The sequence below is a fragment of the Schistocerca piceifrons genome, chromosome 10 (assembly GCF_021461385.2).
Source record: "Schistocerca piceifrons isolate TAMUIC-IGC-003096 chromosome 10, iqSchPice1.1, whole genome shotgun sequence".
NCBI lineage: Eukaryota > Metazoa > Arthropoda > Insecta > Orthoptera > Acrididae > Schistocerca > Schistocerca piceifrons.
Window position 1 is genome coordinate 32,029,953 of NC_060147.1, and position 13,658 is coordinate 32,043,610.

The window sequence follows — 13,658 nt, forward strand, 5'->3', positions numbered from 1 at the left end:
AGTATTTGAAAGTCTATTATCACCTGTATTGTAGAATCCTCCAATCTGTCATTAAAAATTCAAAACTTATGTACTATGCTCAAAAAATAAAAATTGCCAAGAATAAGGCTAAAACTTCTTGGAATGTTATTAAAAATGAAATAGAAATAATGACCCAAACGAAATTGAGCCCAACAGAGATTAATTTCAGAAACATAGCCCCCATGGAAATTGCAGAATTCGGCATGTCACTAAAAAGTAGTAATGCTGCTGGATATGACGGTGATTCTAGCAGTATATTAAAATGATGAGCTGGCTTTGTACTGGGCTACTATAAATGAGTTATTTGTTTTCAAAGCTCAATGTTTTCCAAAGTATTACGGGTACATATATGATTGATGCTTGAATAAAACTGTTAAACTCACACAGTATGCACTGTGCCCATCTGCTGGCATTATGAATGAGTGCCTTGACAAAATGGCAACAAAGCAAGAAAAGAGTTTTTGTGTGCAGGAGTATGACAGATGTTTATCTGTTACAACACTGCACCATGCATTCAGAAGGAATTATGGAAAAGAACTGCCATGTAAACAGAGAATCGTGTGTCGGTAATGAAAGTTTAGAGATAGTAGCCTCTGTAAACAGTACAGTACCGGTCGACGGAGTGTGCCAGCTGCAATGATTGAAAGGGCGAGGGAAAGTTCAGTACAGAATAATCAACGGTCTGCACATGTTACGAACTTGGAATACCGCAGCAAACTGTATGAGAGATTCTGTGACTGGCTACATTTCGAACTACACCATCCCCAGCTCGTGCAACAGTTAAAACTGGAAGATTATGGCCACCTCCTTCAAATTTGCATCACAATGCAGGAGGCACTTATGGATCAACATCTCATTTTCAAGCTGATATTCAGTGATGAAGCAACCTTCCATTTATATGGAAAGGCTAATTACCTTTGAAAATCCTCATGAAATTGTGGGGCATGAATGCGATTTGCTGAAGGTCGATGTTTTCTGTGCAATGTACAGATGAAGCTGAAGCTGTATGAGCTTTTTGCTTCTGTAAGAAGACTGTGAAGGGTATTTCTTATCTTGACACATTGCTGTTGCGGTTGTTTCCACAACTGATTGCTGATTGTAAGACTTTCATCTTTCAACAGACAGGGCACCCACTCATTGGAGCAACAATGTTCTTCTTTACCTAAATAACAAAAGCGTCTAAGCTGCTGGATTGGGCATAGTGGTGAAGACGATGTGACTCTGTTCCCTTGGCACCCCCAGGTCACCTGACCTGACGCAGTGTGATTTTTTCCTTTGGGTGTGCATAAAGGACCGTGTTTAAGTACTCCCACAGTGAAGAACACTGGAACATCTCCGAGATCACGTCAATGTTGCTGTGATGACCACAAACAGAATAGTGCTACTTAAGGTGTGGGACGAACTCTACTACCACTCGAATGTGCCTTGTGTGACCACGCGGCACCCATAGAATATTTGTATAGTGCAAAACAAAGACTTGGTGAGTTTATAGTTCTCTTTATGCATCAATCACATTTGTACATGTAATACTTTGGAAAATATAGAACTTCGAAAATGAATGAATCATTTATAGTAACCTTTTAGTATTACCCTTAAGCTCTCTTTGCAATCGATTAGTGACTCGTGACATGTTTCCTGACAGACTTAAATATGCTGTAGTAACACCCATCTTCAAAACTCGTGATAGGAAAACCACCTCTTATTACAGACATACAGGGAGTAAGCGATAACTGCTTGAAATGCATCACAGTGGTGTAAGGTAAGCTGAGACAGACAGTTAGGCCTGTTTCACACTGGGACACTGGTGATGGTCGCCAGTGACGGTCACCGGTAATAGTGGTGAACAGTCTTGGATCACCAGTGTCTGACACCGCAGATATTGCCAGCTGATTAGTTAGTGAAATGGACTCGAGCGAGGAGGAACTTTTGTCGGTATTTCTAAGGAGGAGAAAGAAGACAACGTTTTTTACACGTACATCCACTGCTACATGATCGGCTGGAGAAAGGATTGTTTGATACTCTTTATGTCGTTTGAGGATATGTTAACTACTCAGGGATTGTAGGACATGTCACCTAGTTTAGTGTGTAGAGGAAATATTGTGAACAGTATCAGAGATGACTTTGCAAACTACTTCATTAGCCCTCAAGGTGAAGTGGCTTGGCAGCAGCAACAAATGTAATTGCTGCAAATGTTACATGAACGTTAATGAGGTTAGGCCTCATTGTTCATCTGGCATTGTATTTGTGATGTGCATTGTACAATTATTACTATGTTAACTGTAAGAAGTCACATTATTGTATTCACTGAACTGATTGGAACTTAATATTATAGTGTGTCAGGAACTTGTACCTCAATAATGTTATAATAAATGAATAAAATTCATTACTGTAGTAGCCACATACGTGTAAATAATTGTAATTAAGAATAATATTTAAACTCTATTTTTTGGACCATAAGGCCTTAAGATGCAGAAGAAAAGGGGGTGAGGGATGCAAACGTGCTCATAGCCACCACTTCGTTGCTATGGTCATCGCTTTTGACGTCCCAAATAGCGGGACGACTTTCTACTTCACTAATAAAATCTTCCATGTTAATGAAATCTAAACTCATGGTTACAATGTGTACAGTATAATATATAATGACTGTTTCACGGCACTGTCTCAGTAATGACTGCCTGTCTGTTGGCAAATCTGCAGTGCTGTGTCCGTGGTCTGTGTCCCAGTGCGAACGCTCGAATTCAAACTAATGATGTCCGGCAGTGACTGCTGTGAGCACAGTGACCCTGTCCGTCACACGTGGCGACGGTGAGTCACTGCTGGGTCACAGTGGCCCGGTGCGGCGGTGCAGTGTCCCGGAGTGAATGTATCTCTGTCCGTGAGGGTTGCTGGTGACCGTCACCAGTGTCCCAGTTTGAAATGGGCCTTAGATACAGGGCACGAATTGTGGTCTGTTGAGCTGGGAAGCAACCTCAAGTTGACTTACAAAATCTACCTAAGTTACAGCGTATGTGTGCCACACAAGATTTCGAATATTTTCTCACACATTTATGGAACTGTCTTAGTCTGCTATTTCGTTACCATTATTAATTTAAATCTTTTATAAACATTATGTGAAAACTAATTACATTTACAACTCAATCTACACTTCACTGTTACAAGCAAAGTAGTTTTGTAATGGGGCCAGACAGAATGATTTAATTGTTAATTTTATGCTGTTAACATTCACAGTATTTTGGGGTAACACTGATTCTACATTTAACAGGTCAAGAACAAAGGCTTTTTAATGTTCAAGGATGACTGCAGCCAGAACCTCAAATGGTTTGCATGTGTTTCAGTTTTAGTGGCGTTAGTAAGGCAATTTGAGGCTGTTTTCCGGCTTCATAAACCATAAGTGTCCTGTGTCAGTTTTTTCATCTCTGCTTCACCTGCACCACTGTGGTACAGTTAACAGTTATCATTTACATGATGTATATCAGTCCTCTCAGTAATTTCATATGTGTTTCAGAAAGTGTACTGCCCCATTTAAATGAGCAGAATTTGATAGCTGCCTCTTCCTTTGGGTTTCATCCGTGTTGGAAGCAGCACAAGATTTCACAAGTGATGTGCTAGCAGCTGTAAACAAGACTTCTTGTAATTTTTATAGTCACTTCCCAGTACATTTACTCGATGGTTTTTGTTGCTGATGATAAAAATCATTTCAAGCTGAACTGTGATATACGGGGGAAGGGGGGCGTATGAAAAGTCCGCAAAATGGCACCACCGGCATATCGAGGTCATCTTTGGAAAGAACCACACACCAAGTTTCAGCCATATTGGCCTATTTCTTTGTGTTTGCCATTCATGTGAATCAAGGAAGTGGAGTGACTGTCAAAAAATGAACGAAAAAGAATTTTGTGTGGTGATTAAACATTACTTTATGAAAGGCTAAACGCCTCAGGAGACTAAAGAGAAGCTTGATAAAAATTACAGTGACTCTGCACCTTAGATTAGAACAGTTTATAAGTGGTTTCAAAATTTTCAGAGTGGCCATATGGGCACAAGTGATGCTGAACATCCCGGATGCCCTGTGGAGGTTACAACTCCATAAAATCCATGATATGGTAAAGGATGACAGAAGAGTTACAGTGTGTGAGATTGCCAGTACTGTGGGCATTTCAAATGAACGGGTACATAATATTTTGCATAAACATTTGGACATGAGAATGCTATCCACAACATGGGTTCCGCGATTGATCACACTTCACCAAAAACAGAATCGTGTGAGGTGTTGCAAGGATGGTTTCCAGCTGTTCAGGAGGAATAGGCAGGACTTAATGCATTGTTTTGTCACTGTGGATGAAACACGGATACATTACTATACTCCTGAGACCAAACAACAATCTAAACAATGGGTTACCAAGGGAGAACCTGCACCAAAAAATGCAAAGATCATTCCCTTGGCCGGAAAGGTTATGGCGACTGTCTTTTGGGATTTGCAAGGGATACTCCTCATCGACCATCTGGAAAAGAGCAAAGCTATTACAGGTGAATATTATTCATCGTTATTGGACCATTTGAAAACCGAGCTGCAAGAAAAACATCGGCGATTGGACTGCAAAAAAGTCCTTTTCCATTGTGACAATGCACCAACACACACCTCAGCAGTTGTGGTCACAAAATTAATGGAAATAGGATTCCAACTCGTTTCACATCCCCCCTACTCTCCAGACTTGGCTCCTTCGGACCACTATTTGTCCCCCATTTTGAAGAAATTGCTGGTGGGACAAAGATTTTATTCAAATGAAGAGGTGATTGCAGCAACTAATAGCTATTTTGCAGACTTGGACAATTCTTATTATTTGGAAGGGATCAACAAATTAGAACAGCGTTGGACAAAGTGTATAAGTCTAAAAAGAGACTGTATCGAAAAATAAAAAAGGGTTACCCCAAACATGTAAGTAGTTTTTATTTTTGCACGGACTTTTCAAATGTGCCTCATACATAATCACTATATAAAGCTAAAAATAATTTTCATGTAGACTTTGCTCCAGTGTCTAGCATTCAGAATTGAGTTATTGATGCAAGTGAGCATGCGTAATTAAACCGTGAGTCACTCCACTGGTAGCCCAATGAGACTCCCTCACATTGGCATAGGTGCACAGCCGACGTGCCAGGCCCTCGGCCCCTCTAATGTTTATGTGACAAATGTATACTTCACTGTTACACTGTGCCATAATGTATACCGTATTACTATGTCACTGAGTGTCTTAGTATGTTCCTTAATGTGGAAGTGGATTAAAAGTTGGTCAGTGGGAATCCTGATATTGTGTTTGTGGAACTTTACAGTAGTTATGTACTCTGGTGGGAAGATATTCAACAAGTTCCCATACAACACAGAGCAGCAAATTGGGCATCCAACAAATTCAAAGGAAAACTTAAATCATAACTTCTTAGCACTTCTTTCTACAGATTGTATGAATACCTAGATTCATTGAATGAACAATTCTGTTTGCTACTTTGTAAAAAGTAGGTTTTTTTTATAAAGCTGTTTGACTAGTAGTAGCCTACGCTACTACATAAAGATAAGATATTGCTTAATATTGTTACCAAAAATCAACTTACTTTCAATTTTTATATAAGGCCACGCCCTGGCTGACCAACTCATCATTGCTCAGCCCATACTGCTAAGGATAGAAACCTGAAATTTGGTAGAGGGTGTTGATCTTGTACTGTAAGGCATCATTTAAGAAGGTTTTTTTTTCAAAATTCAACCACTGAGGGGGTAAAATAGAGGATGAAATTATTTTTGAAAATATGTCAGTATTAAGGAAGTTTTGAAGTTAGAATTAGGAAAATTGGTATCTGGTTTCTTGTGGAGACTTAAGGGGAGACATGTTTCAGCTTGTCGAGCATTCAACCACTAAGGGTGTAAATTAGTAGGGAAAAGATGGTTTTGAAAATACGAAGACTGTTCAAAAAATTCTGGAACATTTGTAATTTCGTGCCAATGGTGTGCTGGAGCGAAAGGCAGTTGGCATCCCTGCTCAAGCCTGTGTTTAACGTCTAACAGCTGGAAGTTTCATTGTTGTATGTCCGTTAGTTATTGTTTAGTGCTATATTGAGTAGTAGGTTGTGTGGCACAGTTTGTGAATTTCGAGATGACAGACTTAGAGGAGCAATGCGTCTGCACTAAATTTTGTGTGAAACTCAAGAAAATGAACTGTTCACACAGTTAGAAATGGCCAGATGGAAGTTAAAGTTGACTGTCGTACAGGAAGCCCTTTGGCGTCTACCGATGAAATCACGTCAGGAACGTCAATGAAATTGTGTGTGCCAAGTGAAGACTGACTGTCTGAGAGAGTGCGGAAGAATGTAACATTTCAGTCATCAAATCCTGTAACAGCATTTTGGAATGTATCGTGTTGCCACCAAGTTCGTACCATAGCTCTTCAGTCAAGACCAGAAAGATCTTTGACTCATAACCTGTAAAGAGCTTTTGGCCTGAGCAGATGAGAACAAGATGTTCCTTAAAAGAATCAAAACTGGTGATGAGACGTGGTTCTACAGTTCAGACCAAGGTTCTCCAGGGTTGGGAAAGTTTCTTCAGGACCAAAAAAAAAAGCTTGTCTGATGATATCAGGTATAAAGGTCAAAGCCATGCTGATAGTTTTCTTTGACTTTGAAGGATTAGTTCATCACGTAATTGTGCCACAGCAACAAACTGTTAATCGATGGTACTATTGATCCCTGTGAGAAAGTGAGAGAAGGAAATGGCCTGAATTGGCTCTTGCATCACGATAATGCATCTGCACATTCATCCCTGTCCGTGTGTGACTACAGCACAGAAAATGAAATCATTGTGCTGCTTCATCCTCCTTACTGTCCAGATCTTGCCCTTGTAGACTTTTATTTCCAAAGTTGAAAACCCCATAGAAAAGAAGAAGATTTGCAATGATAGACAAGATACAAAAAAAAAAAAACAAAAACTTAAAGTCAGTGCCTCGCGCGATCCAACAGGTGTACCAAGATTGCTTCCAGAATTGGAGATGTCATTAGGAGTGGTGTATCAATTGTGGAGCAGCGAATTTCGAAGGAGACTATGCACAATGAGTACAAGTATAAGAGTAAAAAAAAGTCTTGTGGACAAAGTTCCATTCTCGCTTCCCACGCCAGGGTTCGATTCCTGGCGGGGTCAGAGATTTTCTCTGCCTCGTTACGACTGGGTGTTGTGTGATGTCCTTAGGTTAGCAAGGTTTAAGTAGTTCTAAGTTCTAGGGGACTGATGACCATAGATGTTAAGTCCCATAGTGCTCAGAGCCATCTGAACCATTTTTTGAACAAAGTTCCAGAATATTTTGAACAGGCCTCTTAAACCAGTATTAAAAAAGTACTAAACCAATTTTAAAGCTACATCTAAGAAAACTGGCATATGACTTCTCTGTTAGAAATCAGAAAAAACATGTTTCAATGTTTTTGGAAGTCCAGATCCTATGGGAGTGAAACAGCTGATGGAAGTTTTTATGGAAATATTTCATTATGACAACATTTTTTAAGCTAAATCTATGAAATCTTGTATTTGGCTTCTTTGTTAAAAATAAAAAAATACTTGCTTCCCTGTTTTTGGAAATTAAATCCCTAAGAGGCTGAAAAAAGGGGCGAAATTTTTAAAGAAAATATCACTTTATATTAAGAACCACATTTTGGTCAGAAGCCTCTATGGCTTCAGTTAGCATGAAAAGTTATACGAAGTTGCAATTCGTGAACAACATAAAAATTCAATTGAAAAAAAAAAAGAAAACTTTGTAGACCTTACATCCTGTGCAACACTATTAAACAAATTGATAATGATCCGTCAGAGTACTGCCAGTTCATAGTATCCAATAGGCCCGTTGGACTGTGTGAACCGCCAGTACACCCACGGACTGTTCAATCAACAAATACGTTGGGAGACACTGAAAAATCACATTAGACAAATAGTTTTTCACAATACAATCTCTTTTCTTACACAATTTTAAACAAAAACTGTGTACACAACAATGAACTGTTTCATTTCCTTCCTTGCAGTGGTTTTACCAGAATACAGCAAATATGTTTCATATTATGAATTAAATACTACTAATGAGCATGAATCATTCGAAAATTTGTAATTCTTTGCATTTGCAGGTTAAAGGTATGTGAAATACTGTCACTGGAGCTACTATATTCACAGATCCAGCAGTTGGAGAAGTGTCTCTCATAACCTGCATATAAATCAACCCAACTGATTTACCTATCCATTTTAAGTGACTTCAGTACTCAATCAAGATTTCGTTTGCAATAACAATAAACAAGGCTGAAGGTCAGAGAATGGGAGGAAGAGGAGATGGACAGAGAGGGGAGGGAGGAAATGCACGTAAAGAGGGGGAAGGATAAGATGGGCTGAGAGGAGGGAGTTGGTGATGGACACAGAGAGGGGGGGTGGAGGACAGAGAGACAGAAGAGAAGGAGGTTAGGACATGTATCCGATTTCCATGCATATTTAGTAATTGCTAAGTATTGTCAGGTTTGCTAGTGTGTTATAAATAGGACTTAGTGTTTACTCTTTGAAAAACACTGTTGTAATCAATTAAATATTGACCTACTAACAGCTAATAATTCCACTTTCAAATTTTCCTTTACAAAGAAAAACCCAGGAGAATTACCCCAACTTAATCCTCATACCAGTGAAAAGATAAGTGAAATAAATATTAGTGTCACTGGTGCTGACAAGCAGCTGAAAGCATTAAAATTGAACAAATCTCCAGGACCCAGTGGAATCCCTGCCAGAGTCTGTACTGAATTTGCAGCTGAGTTAGCCCCTCTCTTAACTATAATCTATCATAGATTCCTCAAACAAAAAACTGTGCCCAGTTCTTGGAAAAAGGCACAGGTCACACCCGTCCACAAGAAAGGTAGCAGAAGTGAGCCACAAAACTATCGCCCAGTATCGTTGACTTCGATTTGTTGTAGAATGTTAGAACATATTCTGAGCTCATACTTAATGAGATATCTTGAACGAATGACCTCATCAATGCCAACCAGCATGGATTTTGAAAACATTGATCATGAGACGCTCAACTCACACTTTTCTCAAGTGGCATACCGAAAGCTTTGGCTCAAGGAAATCGGGTAGATGCTGGATTTCTTGATTTCTGAAAAGCATTTGGCTCAGTACCACACCTATGCTTATTGTCAAAAATATGATCGTACGGAGTACGGAGTGAAATTTGTGACTGGACTAAGGACTTTTTGGTAAGGAGGATGCAACATGTTATCTTGGATGTAGGATCATCATCAGATGTACAAGTAACTTCAGGTGTGCCAAAGGGACGTATGTTGGGACACTTGCTGTTCATGTTGTATATCAACAACTTTGCAGACAATACTAATAGTACTTTCAGGCTTTTTATGCATTATACAGCTATCTGTTATGAAGTACTATCTAATAGAAGCTGCATATGTGGTGTCACCGCCAGACACCACACTTGCTAGGTGGTAGTTTTAAATCGGCCGCGGGTCCATTAGTACATATCGGACCCGCGTGTCACCACTGTGTGATCGCAGACCGAGCGCCACCACAAGGCAGGTCTCGAGATACGGACTAGCACTCGCCCCAGTTGTACGGACGACTTTGCTAGCGACTACATGGACGAAGCATTGCTCATTAGCCGAGCCAATAGTTATAATAGCCTTCAGCTAAGTCAATGGCTACGACCTAGCAAGGCGCCATTAGTAACATTGCATGTATCTAAAGAGTCTCACTTGTATCGCCACAATCTCCAGATGTACCAAAAGGATGGATTAAAGTTAAGTATTCCAGAAGCTACGTACTTTTCTTTATAGCATTCATTACGTATCCTGTTTCAGACCTCACGCCATCCTGCTTTAACTTAGCGCATGCCTTTCGGCTTCCTCTCATTGTGTCTAGGCTGTCTTGTCTAGACACAACAGCATAAATATTCAATCAGATCACGATAAGATTTCAAAGTGGTGCAGATGTAAAACCTTGCACTTCACAAAATGAAAAAATGTAGTACCCCTATGACTATATCAACAAGTCACTATTGGAATCAACCAACTCATAGAAATGCCTGGGTATAACACTTTGTAGGGGTTTTCAGCCATAATGTGAATGAATGTTTGTGAACCGTGACTGTGTGGGATAATTATTTATTTCAAGTTTCTGCTACCAGTCACTTTTTATTTTATGCTTAATCTAATGTAATGCAATGTGTTTTGAACATGTTCTGTTCATCTTCAGGCATTTATATATACATACATACATATAGATAAATGTTACTTAAAAATGAACAGTCTTAAACTAGATTAATCTAGAACTCTTTGTCCATTGTTTTTTACTGTAGCTACTGGTGTGGCATTTGGGGGGAATGAGGGGGGGGGGGGCAGTGTATGGCTAGAAATCGAAATCAGTTATGTCTTCTGCTGGAAGAAAACCTGCGGAAGTTTCGTTATTCATTGCCACGTTACATGCAATAGTTTGGAGCCCTCTGACACCAGAGGGTTGCAACTTACATCTGTGAAGCAACAAAGTCGACTGAGTAATATGCATGACATGTGATACCTCAATTGATACTGAGAACAGAATAAAAAATTTTGAGACGTTACTTTCCAGCATGCCCTCATAGTTAACAAATGTTATTTGTTCCTGGTACACTAGAGTTCATTCTTCGTACAAGGCTGAGTAGCTCAAGCGCGCAATTATAGTACACTATGTGATCGAAAGGATCTGGGCACCCCCCAAAACGTACATTTTTCATATTAGGTGCAATGTGCTGCGACCTACTGCCAAGTACTCCGCATGAGCGATCTCAGTAGTCATTAGACATCGTAAGAGACCAGAATGGAGTGCTCTGCAGAACTCACGGACTTCGAACGTGGTCAGGTGATTGGGAGTCACTTGTGTCATACGCCTGTACGTGACATTTCCATATCTAAACATCTCTAGGTCCACTGTGTCTGATGCGATAGTGAAGTGGAAAGATGAAGGGAGACTTACAGCACAAAAGCGTACAGGCTGGCCTCGTCTGTTGACTGACAGAGACCGCTGACAGATGAAGAGGGTCGTAATGTGTAATAGGCAGACATCTATCCACACCATCACACAGAAATTCCAAACTGCATCAGGATTCACTGCAAGTACTATGACAGTTAGGCGGGAGGTGAGAAAACTTGGATTTCATGGTCGAGCGGCTGCTCATAAGCCACAAATTACGCTGGTAAATGCCTAACGACACCTCACTTGGTTTTAAGTCGCATAAATATGGACGATTGATCAGTGGAAATATGTTGTGTGGAGTGATGAATCACGGTACACAATGTCGCGAATCGATGGCAGGGTGTGGGTATGGCGAATGCCTGGTGAACATCATCTGCCTCCATGTGTAGTGCCAACAGTAAAATTCGAGGGCGGTGGTGTTATGGTGTGGTAGTGTTTTTCATGGAGGGGGCTTGCACCTCTTGTTGTTTTGCGTGACATTACCACAGCACAGGCCTACATTGATGTTTTAAGCACCATCTTTCTTCCCACTGTTGATGAGCAATTCGGGGATGGCGATTGCATCTTTCAACACGATCGAGTACCTTTTCATAATGCACGGCCTGTGGCGGAGTGGTCACGATAATAACATCCCTGTATTGGACTGGCCTGCACAGAGTCGTTACTTGAATCCTATAGCACGCCTTTGAGATGTTTTGGAACGCCGACTTCGCACCAGGCCTTACTGACCGACATCAATACCTCTCCTCAGTGCAGCTCTCCGTGAAGAATGGGTTGTCATTCCCCAAGAAACCTTCCAGCACCTGATTGAACGTATGCCTGTGAGAGTGGAAGCTGTCATCAAGGCTAAGTGTGGGCTGTCACCATATTGAATTCCAGCATTACCGATAGAGGACGCCACGAACTTGTAAGTCATTTTCAGCCAGGTGTCCTGATACGCTTCATCACGTAGTGTAGTTTGGATGACTGACACCTAGTTGGGCTGACAACTATGGCTGCATACTGATAGATGCCGGGCCTGTCTTAACCTTGTTTACATTACAGGAACTCTTACCTCATTTACAGCACTTCCCACCTTTACGAGTAACCGTGTTAGCCATTACTAGTAGCTTTGTGCTTGTGAGTTTTCTGTTACTGTGTGTATTGCACATTGATCGTTGTTATTTCAAATTTTGAAATGAATGAAGAGAGTACTCCAAACCTATCAGTATAAAAGAGTACAATTCACATGACCCGAAAACGCATCGGCCATCACTATCACTTTATCGGGCGAAGAGAGGCATAAGAGACCTTACTCCTCCACACTGCTGCTCTCCCGATTTTTACTTTTTTATGACTTCGTTTGCCCATTTTTTTGCCATGATGAGGTAACCATTTGGGAGGTGGCTGTCCAAGTGGCAGGAGACATGCCATGTTGCTGTATTGAGATACATGTCCAGTAGCAAGGAACTTCCGCAAGTAACTGCTGCAAGTACTTGGTGAGATGCTTACATTAGAACAAAAACTTGCGCAAGTTTATTTCTGATAGCTGCTTGAGCAAGTTAATTTCAAGAACTTGCTGCAAGTACTTGCAGAAGTGTTCCGACTACAGTTGGTGTCGTGAGACCGTCAAGTTGTAGTTTGCAGCAGACTACAGCATCCACCACCATTAGTGAACTGTTGTTTCAAAAGAAAAGGTGGATGAAAAACAACAATTTAAAACAAAAAGAATTGTTTGGGTGTAGAAATGGATACTGAGGCATACATGTATAAGGTTTCAAGAAATACAATTGAATGATGTAAAATCAGGAGACTTCTTAGATTAAAAACTTTCTGAGGATGTTGCATGGAAATTTTGAACAAGTCTCGTCAACTGTAGAATCAAACATTCGAAAACCAGATATAAAAATGCTGCAAGCTATATCAGCAAGAGAGACAAACTTTATCAAGATTATACGTCTTTATTCTTCATGTCTACATATTTATTTCTCGACGTAGTTCTCCCACCAAGACACCAGAGTATTTATGCTATCACTATAGACCAGGGATTTCCAACAAAATTGTCTCGAGGACCTCCTCATTAAGCATGATTGGTACCTTGTCATATCACAGTATCAAGTAACTAAAAAAGCCAAATTAAGAGTCCTTTGATACTTTTCTATTTTTGGTACTTAGGAAAAACACTGAATATTCATTACTGAAAAAATATTGAGCTTAAAACTTTTTCAATTTAGCCATCACTGTTATTGTTAAATTTTTGATTATTGCTCAAAATCGTTGTCTTCAAATCTGCGTGTTTAGTATAACAAATGCATTATCTTCCTCTTCATCTGTAGGCCTTTCTCGTTTTAACGAACCACTTTTTAACCAACCGTCTATTTTTAACTACGCGAACTGTAGTTTCCCCAAAAAACAACGTTTTACAAACACTACTGTTTTAACACAGAATATTGAATATGTAAACAATACGGTCTGTGAAAGCACTAGAAATAAATTAACAATGGCCGATTGTCGTCTGAAATGTGACTTTCTGTGTAAAGTGACTGTCAGTTGTCAGCTGCAAAGAGGCAGCGCACATAGTCTATCGGCATACAGCAGAACTATTTGCCTCTATCTAATTTTAGTTTTGCGCTAGAATGTGCTA